We start from the raw sequence: 15,167 nt of genomic DNA, 5'->3' as shown, positions 1-15,167 counted from the left end.
CTTTTCACCAAAATTTCAATCCTACAAATATTTAGCCTTTTCCAAATAGTGAAGGAATAAATTTTTCATTTTGACAAATTATTTAACTTATTTCAGCACAACACACCATAATATTTTCATTATGACAAAAAATTTAGTCCTTTAGTATAGGACACAATGAACTTTTGATAAAATATTATCGTAGTCCAACAAAAGATGACACAATTTTTATTTAATATTAAATATATAGCATATTCTAACACAATAAGTGGAATATTTTCTATTTTTACATGATAGTTAGCTATTTGAACATAAGAAGATAAAACATTTTCATTTATACAAGATATTTGGCTACTAGAATTTCTAGGGTTATAGAGATTAAGATGAGTCCTCAAAGGTATGAGCTAAGAGGATCTAAAAATTACTTTCACTATCTAGTGGTTGTAATATCTTCTTCATTACATAGATTGAGACTCTATCTACAAATTTTGTAGCTTGATAGTTAAAATCAAAGTGTAAAATTAATTGAATAGAGAAATTATTGAAATGTTCTTAAAGAAATCAATATAAGTTTAGTGGAATTATGTTGGTAAATAGATTTGTCACAGTAAAATATATAAGATTTTGCCCAATGGAGTGTGTGGCAAACCGATGTCTCCAACAATTGGATTGGCCCTTAATATCCAACCTTCCTTTGCATTTAGAGGGTTAGCTCCCTCATGAGATAAAATTTGTGATTTTTCAATAAAAATGAGAAGAACTTAGAAAATAAAAAGGAAAACCATTGATAGTGAATGCACCACATGCCTCCAATGTTTTCATAAAAATGATGTAAACTGTTAATGAGAGCAATCAAGGACTACGCTTGAGAGCTATCACTGACACAATGCTAATTCAACCATGCACGAATACTCACACCATACCATGAAAATACTCATAAATGGATCAACACTTCAACAATTCAGATTCTTTTGAAAAAGAACACTCAATGCACTTCCTTTATTTCTTTGCACCAAGAAAGTAAGAAATAATTTATTACAAAAAACAACAATTGTACACACTTTCCAAAAATTGCTTTGTTATCAAAGCATAAGTGTTCCCTATCACCAAAATTGAATTGTATTCTCCTCTGTTGCAGCTGTAGAACTTCTCGACTGCAAATGAAGAACCCCCTTACAATAGTTTTTTTCCCATTATATAAATTTTGCCAAGAAGTTGGGCCATTGCCCTAACTTACTTCTTACCAAACTTCTATTGCCTTCCATCACTTTTAATCCCATGATAAGTGCAATATTCATTTTGTACTTTACAATAATATTAATTCTTAAAGAATTAATATAATTTATATTGTGACATAGTTGACTTGGAGAGAAAAATTTAGGGTTGCAAAACCTTAGATAACATTGGCTCTTTCTGGGGACTGCACTCTGTGTCAAGGTGCAAAGAACTCAAGAATCTCTGTCTACCGTAATCTAGTGCTTTATCCATTGGGTGTAGAGTCATCATTCCACTATTCCTATGTTTGTGAGAAGAAATATAAATCTGAAGATAAGACAATGGATCTTCAAACTCCTTCACTATTGGATAAAATGGTGGATAGGCAGGAATATTATTGATCTAATCCATCTTGTTGGAACTTAGATTGTTAGCCTTGCATTTTAATTCTTTGAGACTATTTCCATCTTCCTTCCAATGTAAAACATCCTCTACAACTCTATCAGTACTGACCATATTCTACTTCCACAACAATCACAAGAAACAAAGAAAAAAAAAACTCTCTTCTCAGTTTCGTTGCACCCAAATTTCTTTATCCTTGCTTTAAACAAGGTCAACATCATTGAACATATTCAAGTTGAACAGACACATTTTTCTTTTGTTCTATCCAAATGCGCCCTTTTTTTTGTTGGATACCATTACACAAGCAACGTGCTTAACACCGTGCATTACTCTCATTGCGTTAACATTCATGGTGCATTTAAATTGCTTTGTATTATTCTCTGCAATGCTACTTTTATTGTCAGTTGCCCTTCCTGCATTGTTAAACATAATGTTAAGATGACCATGCTTTTTCATGGCCAAATCTACTGCTGCCTTAACATCTTCTTTACTCACATCACAGTGAATATAAGTTTCCCATGGTGAAAGAGATTCGGCAAGCTTGTAACTAGCATCATCTATTATGACTTTGGCTCCATGTTTATTGAAGAGGCAAACAACAACTTCTCCAATTTCATGTGTTCTACCTATGATTATTGCAACCTCCGCTTCCAATCTTAACTTCAGAAACCACTATTACGCCCTCATCCAACTGTCTATTTGAAACTTTTTCTCCTTTGAACACTTTCAAACTTGGATTCTTTGTTGTTGGATAAAATTCATGGACTTGGTATTTGAACATATCAAATGTTTGATTCAGTCCACTAGTTGTGTGCAACTTATGATTGAAATCTTTCTTGAGAAACTTTGAATTAATCCACTACACTATCCTCAAATATATTGCCACAGTGAATTTTGCATTCTATCTCATCAAGATGATTATTACCTGTTTGGAGGCAAGAACCATTTGCATTATAAGATGTGACTGTATAGTTCTGTAGCTTATTACAACTGATTTGCTCCATGTATTCATAGTATATTATGATTCATCACCTCTAATTTGTGCCATGATACTACAAAAAATTATGAACACCCGATGATTTTAGTGGCAAATTATCATTTTCACCCAGCCTCTCTTATCTTGTAGCCATTGCATCTCAACCCTAATTAGGGTTAACAAAAACAATTTGAATTCTAGCTAGACATTTGCCAAGCGTTACTAATATTTGACCTATATTTCAATATAGGAGGACCGCTACCAATAAGGAACTCCTTTTACCAAATATTCAATGGTCCCAATCTTGTGCCCATTGTTGTAAAATGAAGCCATACACATCATTATTAGAAAATTGCTTTTGAAAAACAACTCATTCTCTATGAAGAACTGTCATATCTATTGAGATTTTATTTTTTTGGAATTTCTATTTAAGCACATGTTAAAACCTATTCTTAAAATCAAACTCCACCTGTATCTAAGACTCCATCTATCACTTGATGCCTTTGAATCAATGAAGAGGGTCTCCCATTTTTTTAAAATTTTTTAGAAAATGAATGATTCAAGGGAAGGGAAGGATTAAAAGATTATGCAACTTTATTGAAGGGAAACACCAACTTAAACAAAAACAAACACAAGCCAAACTTTACAAAAAGGAAATGGTTATTTACAATGAAGAGGGAAAAACCCTATCAACTTAGATGTGACCACTTACAGGCTGGCAAAAATATGAACCTCTTCTAATCAACTCTTGATAGAATGGAAGAATGCATTGCATATAGGTGAGCAACATGGTCAATGTGATATTAAACTCATGAATGGAAAATGATGTAGAGGAGGGAAAATATATATAGATTCAAGATTTTCTTTCACATTTCTCAAATCAATATTATCTTTTAAAAAGATAGATAGAATATCAACTATTTTTTCCACACCTTGAATGCTATTTTTGGGTTGTCCATGTGACTTTTCCTTTGCAAATTGCTGCATTGATTCCTCCAAAAGAAGATAGTGAAAAATATTTGTGGGAGGCTAAAAAATATGTAAATATTTTTCTCCCTCTTGATTGTTCACTGAGTCCTCTTCAAAAGAATTTTCTTGTCTATGCATCACTTCATCAATTTCTTTTTCTTCAAACATTTCCTTTTCCTTTTTTGCTTCTGGGTAGTCATTTGATGCTTTAGGCTGTAGTAATGATTTATTAGTCTCCAAGAGATCAAACAAGAAATGCTCATAGGAAAAGCTATCCAAGCCTTCCCAAAAAACATCATTTGGTGGAGTGTCATTAGGAGTCTCAAATACAAAAGAATCAAGTTCTAAAATTTGAAAATCTCCTAATAAATTTTTATTTGATCTTTCAACCTCTAGTCTTTGTTCAATAGGAGATATATCAAGGTCAATCAATGAGTTGGTTAACTGTGAAGCATGTTCATCATCATAATCAACATGTAGATGGTAGGCTCCAGCTACACTATAGGAATTACTTTCACTCACTAGAGGGATTTGAAGATCTTTATCATTGAAAACTGTTAGACTCTGATAAATAGGAGGTGTTCATTTAATTGTTATGAGAATGAGTCTTTTCTATTTAGGTTTTTTCTTTAGATAATTCTTTTGTTCATAGATATAAATTCATTCCTTTGTAATTTCTTTACACTTTAGCTCACTTAAAATCATGTCATCTTCTAGACTAATAGCCTCTTTTTGTGCATCTTGCAATGTTTGCACTTTTAAATGAAGAAGTAAGAATTTAATTTCTATTTGCATGGCAGCAATGAAAACACACAATTGATTTTTTTTATTTGGTTGGCTGGTTAGGGGTATCTTACTAACACTTCTATTGAATCTATCAAAAAAATATCTAATGGCTTCCCCTTCTTTGATCTTGATTTGAAAGAAATTTAATAACATCTTAGCAACATCAACCACAAGCATAAACCTTCATAGAAATTTTACCTCAAGATCATTCCAGCAAGTGATGCAACTATCAGGTAAATTCTGGAACCAATCTACTGTACTTCCAATGCGGCTTGCAACAAATAATCTAACAAAGATGTTCTCCTCTTGCACACCAAGAATCTCACAGGCAACTATAATTGCTATAATGTGATCATCAGGGTCTTGATTTGCATCACCAAAATTTTTTGGGAGATATTCTAATGAATTCTTAGGTAAGGCTGAGTATTGAGATAAAGAAAATGGCCCAATCTGAGCCCCCCCATGGAAGGGATGCAACCAAAGCCATAACACCACAATCAATTAGAGTCCCCAACCTCCATCCTCAGGGAGGTAACCTTCAGATTTCCAAGAAAAGAAAAGCATTGGAACTTGCTTTCTTCCCCAGCAGAGTAGCCAAAAATTTATTGGTAAATAGATTTGTCATAGTAGAATATATACAATTTTTCCTAATGGAGTGTGTGGAAAATCGATGTCTCCAACAGTTGGATAGGCCCTTAATATCCGGCCTTCCTCTGCATTTAGAGGGGCAGCTCCCTCATGAGATAAAATTTGTGATTTTTCAATAAAAATGAGTAGAACTTAGAAAATAAAAAGGAAAACCATTGATAGTGAATGCACCACACACCTCCAATGTTTTCATAAAAATGATGTAAACTGTTAATGAGAGAAATCAAGGACTACGCTTGAGAGCTATCATTGACACAATGCTAATTCAACCATGCACGAATACTCACACCATACCATGAAAATACTCATAAATGGATTAACACTTCAAAAATTCAGATTCTTTTGAAAAAGAACACCCAATGCACTTCCTTTATTTCTTTGCACCAAGAAAGTAAGAAATAACTGATCACAAAAAACAAAAATTGTACACACTTTCCAAAAATTTCTTTGTTATCAAAGCATAAGTGTTCCTTGTCACCAAAATTGAACTATATTCTCCTCTATTGTAGCTATAGAACTTCTCGACTACAAAAGAAGAACCCCCTTACAATAATTTTTTTCCCATTATATAAATTTTGCCAAGAAGTTGGGCAACTGTCCTAACTTACTTCTTACCGAACTTCTATTGCTTTTCATCACTTTTACTCCCGTGATAAGTGCAATATTCATTTTGCACTTTACAATAATATTAATTCTTAAAGAATTAATATATTTTATATTGTGACATAATTGACTCGGAGAGAAAAATTTAGGGTTACAAAACCTTAGATAACAAATTAGAAAAGCTACAATTCATAATTTTTGATTGGCACACCACTATTGGAGTACTTGTAGATGCTAATCACTCATTTCTTTTTATGTTGCTAAGATTTGAATTTTATTTAGCATTAACAAGCATGGAGCTTCCTTGTGATTACAATAAATAGATCAACAATATTTATCAGATTTACTTCCTCTCTATCCCCATAAAAAAATCAAAGAAAATAAACCTCTTCAAAGAACATTTTGGACAAAGATACAACCAAGAAGGAAAATCAAAGATAATTATGTACATTTGTTCTCTATAGTCTCAAATGATTGCTTGGTTGAAAATACATGCAAATTACATGTCAAAGAGAAGCTTTAAAATAAATGCATTAAATTATGAGTCCACGATATGTGAAATATGGAAGTAAACACAAGCCATGTGAAGGTCTTTAAAAAGCTACTCCACATGCTGGAAAAACCTACCTAATTTTGGTTCAAATTTTAAGAAGATAAAGGAAATACAATCGAGAAGATTGGAGGCCACCAGTAAGAAAGAAGAAATTGAAAATCAAAATTTTATTTTATTGAGAAAAATAGTGTAAACCAAATGATAAATAAAGGTTGGATGATTTCTAAAAGACAAATAAGTGTAGAGTTAAGTATAAGAAAAACATTAGTCTCCTCTTAAAAGCATGAACTACAAATTATTTTTTCTTCAAACATTTGTAGGTGCCAAGTAAAATGAATGTATTAAGTGTGGACATTGGAGTGTTGATACAAATTTTAATAATGTATCTCTATAAATAGTTCATAATAATCTTAAGAAATAGATAGAAAAAATAGTTTGAAATAAAATCAGGTATATTAGTGTGAAATTGTATATTTCTACTATATATCTACATAACTATTTAAATTTTAAATTAAAGAGAGAAATGATTTAGTCCATTAATATAAAATTTATGTTTGTGCATTTTTGTTGGCAATGTATTATTAGACTTTATACTCTATATTGGTTATAAACTATCATTGTAGTAGTAGAATGTTGTTAATCTTTAGTAGTGTGATAATTTATAAAAATCTTTGTTTAAACCATAGTTAAACCATAGCTTTATTGGGAATAGTTGGTTTAATTTTTTATTTATGGTTAGTTGAGATGGGTTTTTTATTTTGGTAAAGAGGATAGGCTTATATTGTTTTGTTGACTGTTTTTTGTTGTTTATCTTGGACATGCTTCATGTATGTTAAACTTCCTTGTTTTTGGCTACTTCTAATATAAAAAATAATATGAATTTAAACAATAAATGTAAATATTAGTTTATTGAGATCTATAAAATAAAAAATTTAATATAATAATTCACTACTTCTTCATTCTTCTTTCTACTAAAAATGAAAGATTAAAACAAATGATCATTATGGTTGATTGGTTGATACACTTTTATATATACCACATTGATTTCTAATTAATGTAGCATATGATTCCTCACATAATTCAAAATGTATGTTTATAAAACTAGTTTATAGTATATATATAGATAAACAATGGTAATAACCTACTGATCTAGAAATTTAAATGAAATATGAATATTCACATCATTTGCATTTTGTTGGTGCTCATTCTGAATTTTTGATCTTATGATTGTTGTTTTAACAAAAAAGAAACATTGTTTTTTTAATTTTTTCTTTTAAATATGAATTGGTTAAATGATATTATATTGAGATTTTGACTGAGGTAGGCCATGTTTTGTAATGAAGTGAATTTTAAATACGAAGCAAATATGATTCTCTGCGTCTTGTAAAGGTATGAAACCCAACAATCAAAGTTTTCCCTCCAAACCTCTTGGCTATTCATATTCTGATTAATGCTCATTTATAAAAGGATGTTACTACTGCATTGTAATAGTGTGGAGAGTTATGTCTCTCGATTAAAGATTAATAAGATTATTGCTCTATTTGAAGAGTGAATTACAAAATTTGTGTGGATTATTGTTGAATCTCTATTTTCAATTTTCTAATTTGTGTTTTAACAATTGGTATGAGAGTAGGTTGTGCTCATCTTGTTTAGGAGAAGAGATTCAAGTTTGAGTGGTAGTGGAAGAGATTCAAGTTTGAGTAGGAGCAATGGTATTTGAAGAAATAAAAGTTGAAAGGTTCAATCGACAAAATTATGCATTATGGAAGATGTAGATGGAGGATTCTTTATACCAAAAGGATCTATGGCGACCATTACAAGGTAAGGCTAAGAAACCTACAACCATGCCCGATGAAGATTGGGACATTTTAGATAGAAAAGCACTAGGAGCAATTCGGTTATGCTTATCTCCATCTGTGGCATTTAATATATCTAAAGCAAAAATAGCTGCTGAATTGATGACAATATTGAATAAATTGTATGAAAAACCTTTAGCATCAAATAAAGTTTTTCTTATTAAGCTGTTGGTTAATATGAAAATGGTTGAAGGTAAATCTGTGGTAGAACATTTGAACAATTCTAATACTCTAACTAGTCAGTTAGCTTCTGTAAAAATTACCTTTGATGAAGAAGTTTAGGCTTTGTTAATCTTATCCTCCTTGCTAGAAAGCTGGAATAGTGTAGTTATGGCAGTAAGTAATTCTATTTCTGGTTCAAATACATTGAAATTTGATGATATTGTTGGTGTAATTTTAAGTGAAAAAATGCGCAGGAAAAGTGAGAGTGAGACACCAACAGGTAATGCTTTTATTGTAGATGATAGAGATGACAGAGGTAGATCAAGAGAAAGAGGAAGGAATACGAGTGATCATGATAGATCACAAGCAAGGTCAAAATCTAGAAGTAGAGAGACTGGATGTTGGTTTTGTGGCAAACCAACCACATCAAAAAGAACTGTTGGACATATAAGAAGGTATTGGAAAAAGAAAAGGAAGAGGAAGCCAATGTAGCATGTCAAGACGATACAAGTGTTCTTATCCTTACCACTGAAGAAACTGCAGATCATGTTTGGGTGCTTGATTCCGGAGCATCATTTCATGTGACTCCACATAAGGAGTATTTTGAAAGCCTGCAAATTGGTAACTTTGGTAAGGTTGTTTTGGGTAATAATGAATCTTGTGATGTTTCTGGTATGGGAGATGTGCTCTTAAAATTAAAGAATGGTAATAGTTGGTTGTTAAAAGATGTTAGATATATTCCCCAACTGAAGCACAATTTGATTTCAGCTGGAAAACTTGGTTCTCAAGGGTGTGAAATCAAGTTTGACTTAGATAGATGGAAGGTTAAGAAGGGGGCTTTGGTGATTGCTCGGGGCGAAAAAATGGGCAGCCTGTTTGTAGTAGAGAGTTGAAGTAAAGTGGAAGTAATTCATCCTGGTCTGATTTCTCGAGACTGCATGGAGGAAGGGGGAGTCTATAGCAAGATGAAGTCTTTGGAGTTCAAGAAGCTAGGAATACAAGAGAAGGTTAAGGAAACATAGAATCTGCAGCTGGTGAAGCAAATACAGGCAACACCACTGGTGATTGGGAAGCTTATGGAGATGATAAACCAGGAGAACATAGAGTCCAAATATCATATGGGGGGACCTATGTCTGTAGCAGAGTCTTCCATTTCTCTTACTTTACATTCCAAGAAGCATGCGAACCACATGGAAGAGTTGTTGCTGATATACATAGAGACTTGCTATTTCCAGCCCCAAGCCATTAGAGAGTGGGTCAAGTTTGTTTTTTCTTTGGATCCCAGTGCTCCGTGCTTAGAGTGCACTGATAGGGGTTTGTAGGTTGTGGGTGGCATGGCCAGAAATAATAGATATAGTGCAATGGTCCTTAGGATATACACTGAAAGGACATTGATAAATGAGAAAGAAAATGAAACTGGGGTTTTGCAGAAGTATCCAGAGAAGTATAATAGCATTTATTTTGTGGTAATAAGAGAGCCTTTGTCATATCAGTATGAGGATAGTAATTCAGATGCAGTAGTTACATGCCTATTAAAAGACAAAATGGAAGAGAATATGTTAGATAATGCAGATGGCAAGAATAGTTTCAGAGTTTCTGGTTTTATGTTTTTAACAGTTTTATTAATTCTGATTTATTCTGGAAAAGATTAATCAGAAGTGTTCGTGAACAACATTTTGCTAATTTGAAGTCATTTTCTCTAAAGCTGAGTTGATCGGAGATTGTTAGTGTGGCGGTTGGGTTTCAAGTGAGAGATTGTAAAGGTATGAAACCCAAAAGTCAAAGTTTTCCCTCCAAACCTCTTGGCTGTTCATATTCTGATTAATGTTCGTTTATAAAAGGATGTTACTACTGCATTGTAATAGTGTGGAGAGTTATGTCTCTCGATTAAAGATTAATAAGATTATTGCTCTATTTGAAGAGTGGATTACAGAATTTGTGTGGATTATTGTTGAATCTCTATTTTCAATTTGTTGTTTGTGTTTTAACACTTCTTTCAAGCTCGACGCCAAATTAGAAAACATATAACTATGCTGTTATCATGATGGATGAACTAATTGAAATAATTACAATGAATAAAGTATTTGCGAACATATATAGTGTAATACGTCAATGAACACAACAATATTCTATTTGCTTGGAGCAATTTGCACTACTTTTGGAACTAAGAGACATTATTACCGTTGCGAGAGCTGGAAAGAGGAACGAGGTCTTTTTATAATGACATTTTTACAGAACTGAAGGCTGATTTTTAAATGAGTGTGCTATAAATATAGAGGACAATAGTTAAACCCGAATTAAAGGTGTATTGTATTGCTGAAATTAATGGGTCATATTTTCCAAGTAATAAAGACATATCTCCAATTTGTAGTTTTACGTGCCTCTGCTAACAACATGCTTTACAGGCTTGCATATAACTCAGAGCTGATGAATTGAATATCGGATACTCCTAGCTATATTAAAATTATTGGTGACAAACTGTTCTGAATAGGGTGGGCTCACATGTCTGTGGTTATTTTTATCATATTACGTTGATGCGAAAGCAATCGAATCTCAAAAATATTTTTTTCAAATCAGTCCAAGACAAAGTTGTCATCAAAGAATACAAAGGACGAAGCAATACAGCTGGGAATTACGTCTGATTAACAAGCGTGCTAAATTCATCTATCCTGTCGACTGGAGCCTCTGATTAGACATTTAATTTAAAAACACATATTTCAAAATTATGACATTCAAAGAGACTCACTCTAGCGGCCACTCTTTAAGTGTTAGTGTGACGTTTAAGAGTCGGGTTTTACAATTTAACCAAGTCCATCGTATTTTATCAGATAGATTAGAAAAAAAATTCCCCTCACTTTCGTATTAGATCCAACTGTAATTTGAGAAATGTTTAAATAAATATTGATATAGACGTGCAGATCACAAAATATAAATGATCTTATTTTGATTTTGAAATGATAGCATTCAGCATCGACCATTGGGAAGAGTGCTCTTATACAGTGTCTACGCTATTTCTATTATCACACTGTCTGAAGCATAATTTAGTTTTAATATTGGGTTAATTCTTGATGGCTTTTTTTAAATTTTCTTTAAAAACTAGCGAGATAACAAACTTAAGATTAAAATCTTTAATATGTATTTTAGTGAAAGATATTATCATTGTTACATACACATCTATAATTTACTACTTTTCACATATTTTTAAAAAATAATGAAGAAAATATTAAATGGTGAATATGTTTTATTTGTGGGTACAACTTTCTGTATATGGAAATAGTTTAGGAATTAATGTTTTATATGATTACTCTTTATAATAGATAAATTTATTCAATTTAGATCATTATTAAATATTTATCTTTTATTATTTTCAGAATACTAAAAACTATATAGTATTTTCATAAAAACTAAATTTATTTTCATTTAAAAAAATATAAGACTTTGTTATAATTAAAAAAAAAGATTTCTAGGGTTCCTGGAGTTTGATAGAAAAAATCTTTAATTCCATTGAACTTATTTTAGTAAAAACAATTATATAAAGAAATGTTTATTTAAATTTTAAAATATAAAAAAATAGAGTTTAAAATTAGACATTTTATAAACATAACAATGTGTAGAATGTTTTTATAATTTTGCCAGCTCATTACAAGCTATAAGATTCCAGTACGTGACTAGAATAAGAGAATAATCCGTGTATATACACAGTGGGAGTTCGGTTGGAACATAAGCTATAGTTTGGTGCAGAATAAGACGATGATTCGAGCTGTTTCGATTTTGTCTGTCTCGTTCTGTATTGTGCAGATGCCAAAGCCCAGCGGTGCTCGCCTGCTCCATCTGTGCAATGCGGAAGCCATGAATGCGAGATCTTCAATTACGAGGGCATCTGGGAGGACCGTTTTTCTTGCAAGGCGGCCAACGTTGCAATTCCCACTTCAGAAGCCCAGCTCCTGCGCACCGTTGCCCACGCTGTTCGAAACAAGCAGAAGATCAGAGTGGTGAGCAAACATGCTCACAGCATCTCAATGCTTGTCTCCGTTGAAAGAAAAGGGCTCATCATTTCAACACAGAATTATGACTCTGTCATTGAAGTGAACAGCGAGGCCATGACAATCACAGTCCAAGCCGGAGCGCTGATGAGAGACAAGATTGAAGCAGCTGCAAAGCACGGCCTCGCTGCCCGCCATGACTTAGATCAGTGGAGTTTCTGCAGCTGGTGTTATTTCAACCGGAGCCCACGACAGCAGCTTTGCTGGGAGAGGCGGCGGAGTTTATGAATACGTGGTGCGAATGAGATCGTAGTTCCTGCGTCTCCCTCAGAAGGGTATTCAAAGATCTTAGTTTTGACCGAATCAGATGAAGATCTCAAAGCGGCAAAATTGTCACTGGTAACACTGGGAGTGATTTCAGAGATCAAATTCGCTCTGGAACCAATGTTTAAAAGATCTGTTTCCGTCTCGGTGAGGGATGATCGCGATCTGGAAAACGAAGCCGAACGTTTTCTCAGAGCTCACACATTTGGTGACATAAATTGGATGCCTTCACACCGGAAGGCGATTTTTGCAGAAATCGACCGAGTTTCTGTTGATGTTGTTGGAGACGGCAGCAGCACGGCCATAGGTAGTCCCACCAGAGTGTCTGACATTGAGACAAATGCTTCTCTAGGTATGTGCTCTTTAACCTTGTCAATCTTCTTCATTTTTAAATGGCTGACATCTACGATTGAGAGTATCCATTCTAGTTTTGTGAGTTTGCAGCACAATCTCCACCCTTTGGGGCAAGATTCCCTGTCATTTTTTATCATCTCAGAGTTTTGCATTTGACAATATCCAATCATTCAATTTTACCAATATATCTATTGATTTGAATCTTATTTCAGTCTGTGTATTTTGCATTCGGTTGAACTTTATTTCTGCAGTCTCATTTAGAATCATTCAATTCCATCAGCACACTAGAGATTTAAATTTGATTTAAAAACTTACTAATTTTCATTCAATTCCATCAGCACACTAGAGATTTAAATTTGATTTAAAAACTTACTAATTTTCTTGCAGATTAGAGATCTATAGATTTAAATTTGAATTTAAAAACTTACTAATTTTCTTTTATTTTAACCCTTCAATCCATTTTTTAATAGGTCAAATTTTATGAACTAAAGACTCATGGGTATCTATTTCTCTAAATTTGTGGAATATGTGATTCTGGTTTCATCTCTTATAATGTGATAAGGACTCAACAATACCTTTTTCTATATAGACAAATTTTCAAACCATTCAAATTCACCAATACCATAAAGACCTATTATTTACTCAATCTTATTTGAAGACTTCCCTTTTATTAGTATTATTATTTTGATTTGAATTAAAGAAACTTTGTTATAAAAATACATCTTATTTGGTTTGTGTTTGAGCTTCAGTCAATTCAATCCAGGCAAAAGCAAATGGGACTGCAATATGTGACCGGGTCGGAAGCAGACTGTTTCAATATCCGGCGGGCGGCAACGGGTTTCTGAATGACGGGAAACTTTTCACCGGCTATCCGGAGGTGGGTTTCAATCACCGTATGCAGACATCTGGTGACTGCGATCGATTTTTTGAGCAAACGGATGAGAGCTGTACACCGACACAGATATTGGATAAGAATAAAACAACATGTCTGTGGGATCGCCGCATCCACACAGCTAAGCTCTTTAATGTAAAGAAAATAAGAGATTTGGATGCCCAAAGGCTGTGCGACACAACTATGATGGTTATAAGTTCTCTTAAGAAGTCCGAGGCGTACTTGGGACCTTTTGAGGATCAGGTGAGGTTTGAATATTTATCTTACCGACCAAGGGAAGCGGGGACACCCAAGCGGAATGAAGATGTGTTTCAAGAGATTGAGCAGATGGTGATTGAGAAGTATGGAGCGAGGTTGCACTGGGGAAAGTCTGGAGGTCACTTGTTCGGAGGGTTGGTTCAACGGGCAGTGAACTTGACAGAATTTTTAAAGGTGAAGGCGAGATTCGATCACAACGGAGTGTTTTCCAATGATTGGACCGACGGTTTGTTTGGAATTGGAGGGAAAGTTGTGGAGGAATTGAGAGATGGATGCGCACTGGACAAGATGTGTAAATGTAGGGAGGATAAACATTGTGCGCTAGATAAAGGATTTCTTTGCAAGCTAGGGAGAGTATGGAAGAATGCTCGTGTTTGTAGAAAGGTTAACTGAAAATATTGTCGTTTCATCCCTAAACATTTCATGAGAACTAGTTCCTGGAGTAACTAGTTCTATGTTCAAAGCTTGAGTTCTTCAAAATAATAAACAAATTTTACTTTTAGAACTAAACTAGCTTATATATATTTTATATATAAAATAAGTCGAGAGATATTCTTCTAAGGTTTCTATTATACTGAGGCAATTTATGAAAATAGACGCCTTGAGAAGGATATCTATTGGATTATATATATATATATATATATATATATATATATATATATATATATATATATATATATATATATATATATATATATATATATATATATATATATATATAAAAGCTAGTAGCACTCGCGACAAAAGAATGAAAGACATTATTGTCATTAATGTAAAAGAATAAATAATTATTATTAAATATATTATATTTTATGATACATTATAGATTTTATATGTTCGCTTCAAAAGTATACTTAATACAATAGATTCCCTTTGAAAAAAAAATAAAAAATAAAAATCACCACCAACATAATAATTAATATGATCAAAATGTATATTTTTTATTCAAGTAATTAGAATTAACCTTTGGATTGAAATTAGAGTTATCATTTGCATTAGTGTTAGCATAAATTTTATCCTTAAAGCTAGATTATTATTTGTAATAGAGCAAAGGTAATAGTGGGACTTCTTTAAAGAAATCAAGAGTTAAAGAGTTATTAAGGCTTCAACTTTTATAATACATGAGTTTGTTTATTAATTATTAAATTAAAGTTTGAACAACTCTCTCATGTTTCTTTATCTCTCATCCTTCACACTATGTCTAGCT

General features: G+C 32.8%; 2 pseudogenes; one reads left to right on the top strand and one right to left on the bottom strand.

Moving 5' to 3' along the window:
- The window catches only part of LOC149546707 (protein argonaute 7-like), a 17,043-nt pseudogene extending 14,435 nt beyond the window's left edge, over window positions 1–2,608 (bottom strand).
- Window positions 2,609–9,510: 6,902 nt separating this feature from the next.
- LOC149546706 (L-gulonolactone oxidase 5-like) lies at window positions 9,511–14,353 on the top strand (annotated as a pseudogene).
- The last annotated feature ends 814 nt before the right edge of the window (window positions 14,354–15,167 follow it).

Source organism: Cupressus sempervirens, chromosome 7, assembly GCF_028749045.1.
Source record: "Cupressus sempervirens isolate cs-2001-9-10 chromosome 7, ASM2874904v1, whole genome shotgun sequence".
In the NCBI taxonomy this organism is placed as follows: domain Eukaryota; kingdom Viridiplantae; phylum Streptophyta; class Pinopsida; order Cupressales; family Cupressaceae; genus Cupressus; species Cupressus sempervirens.
This window is presented reverse-complemented; position numbering and strand designations above follow the sequence as displayed.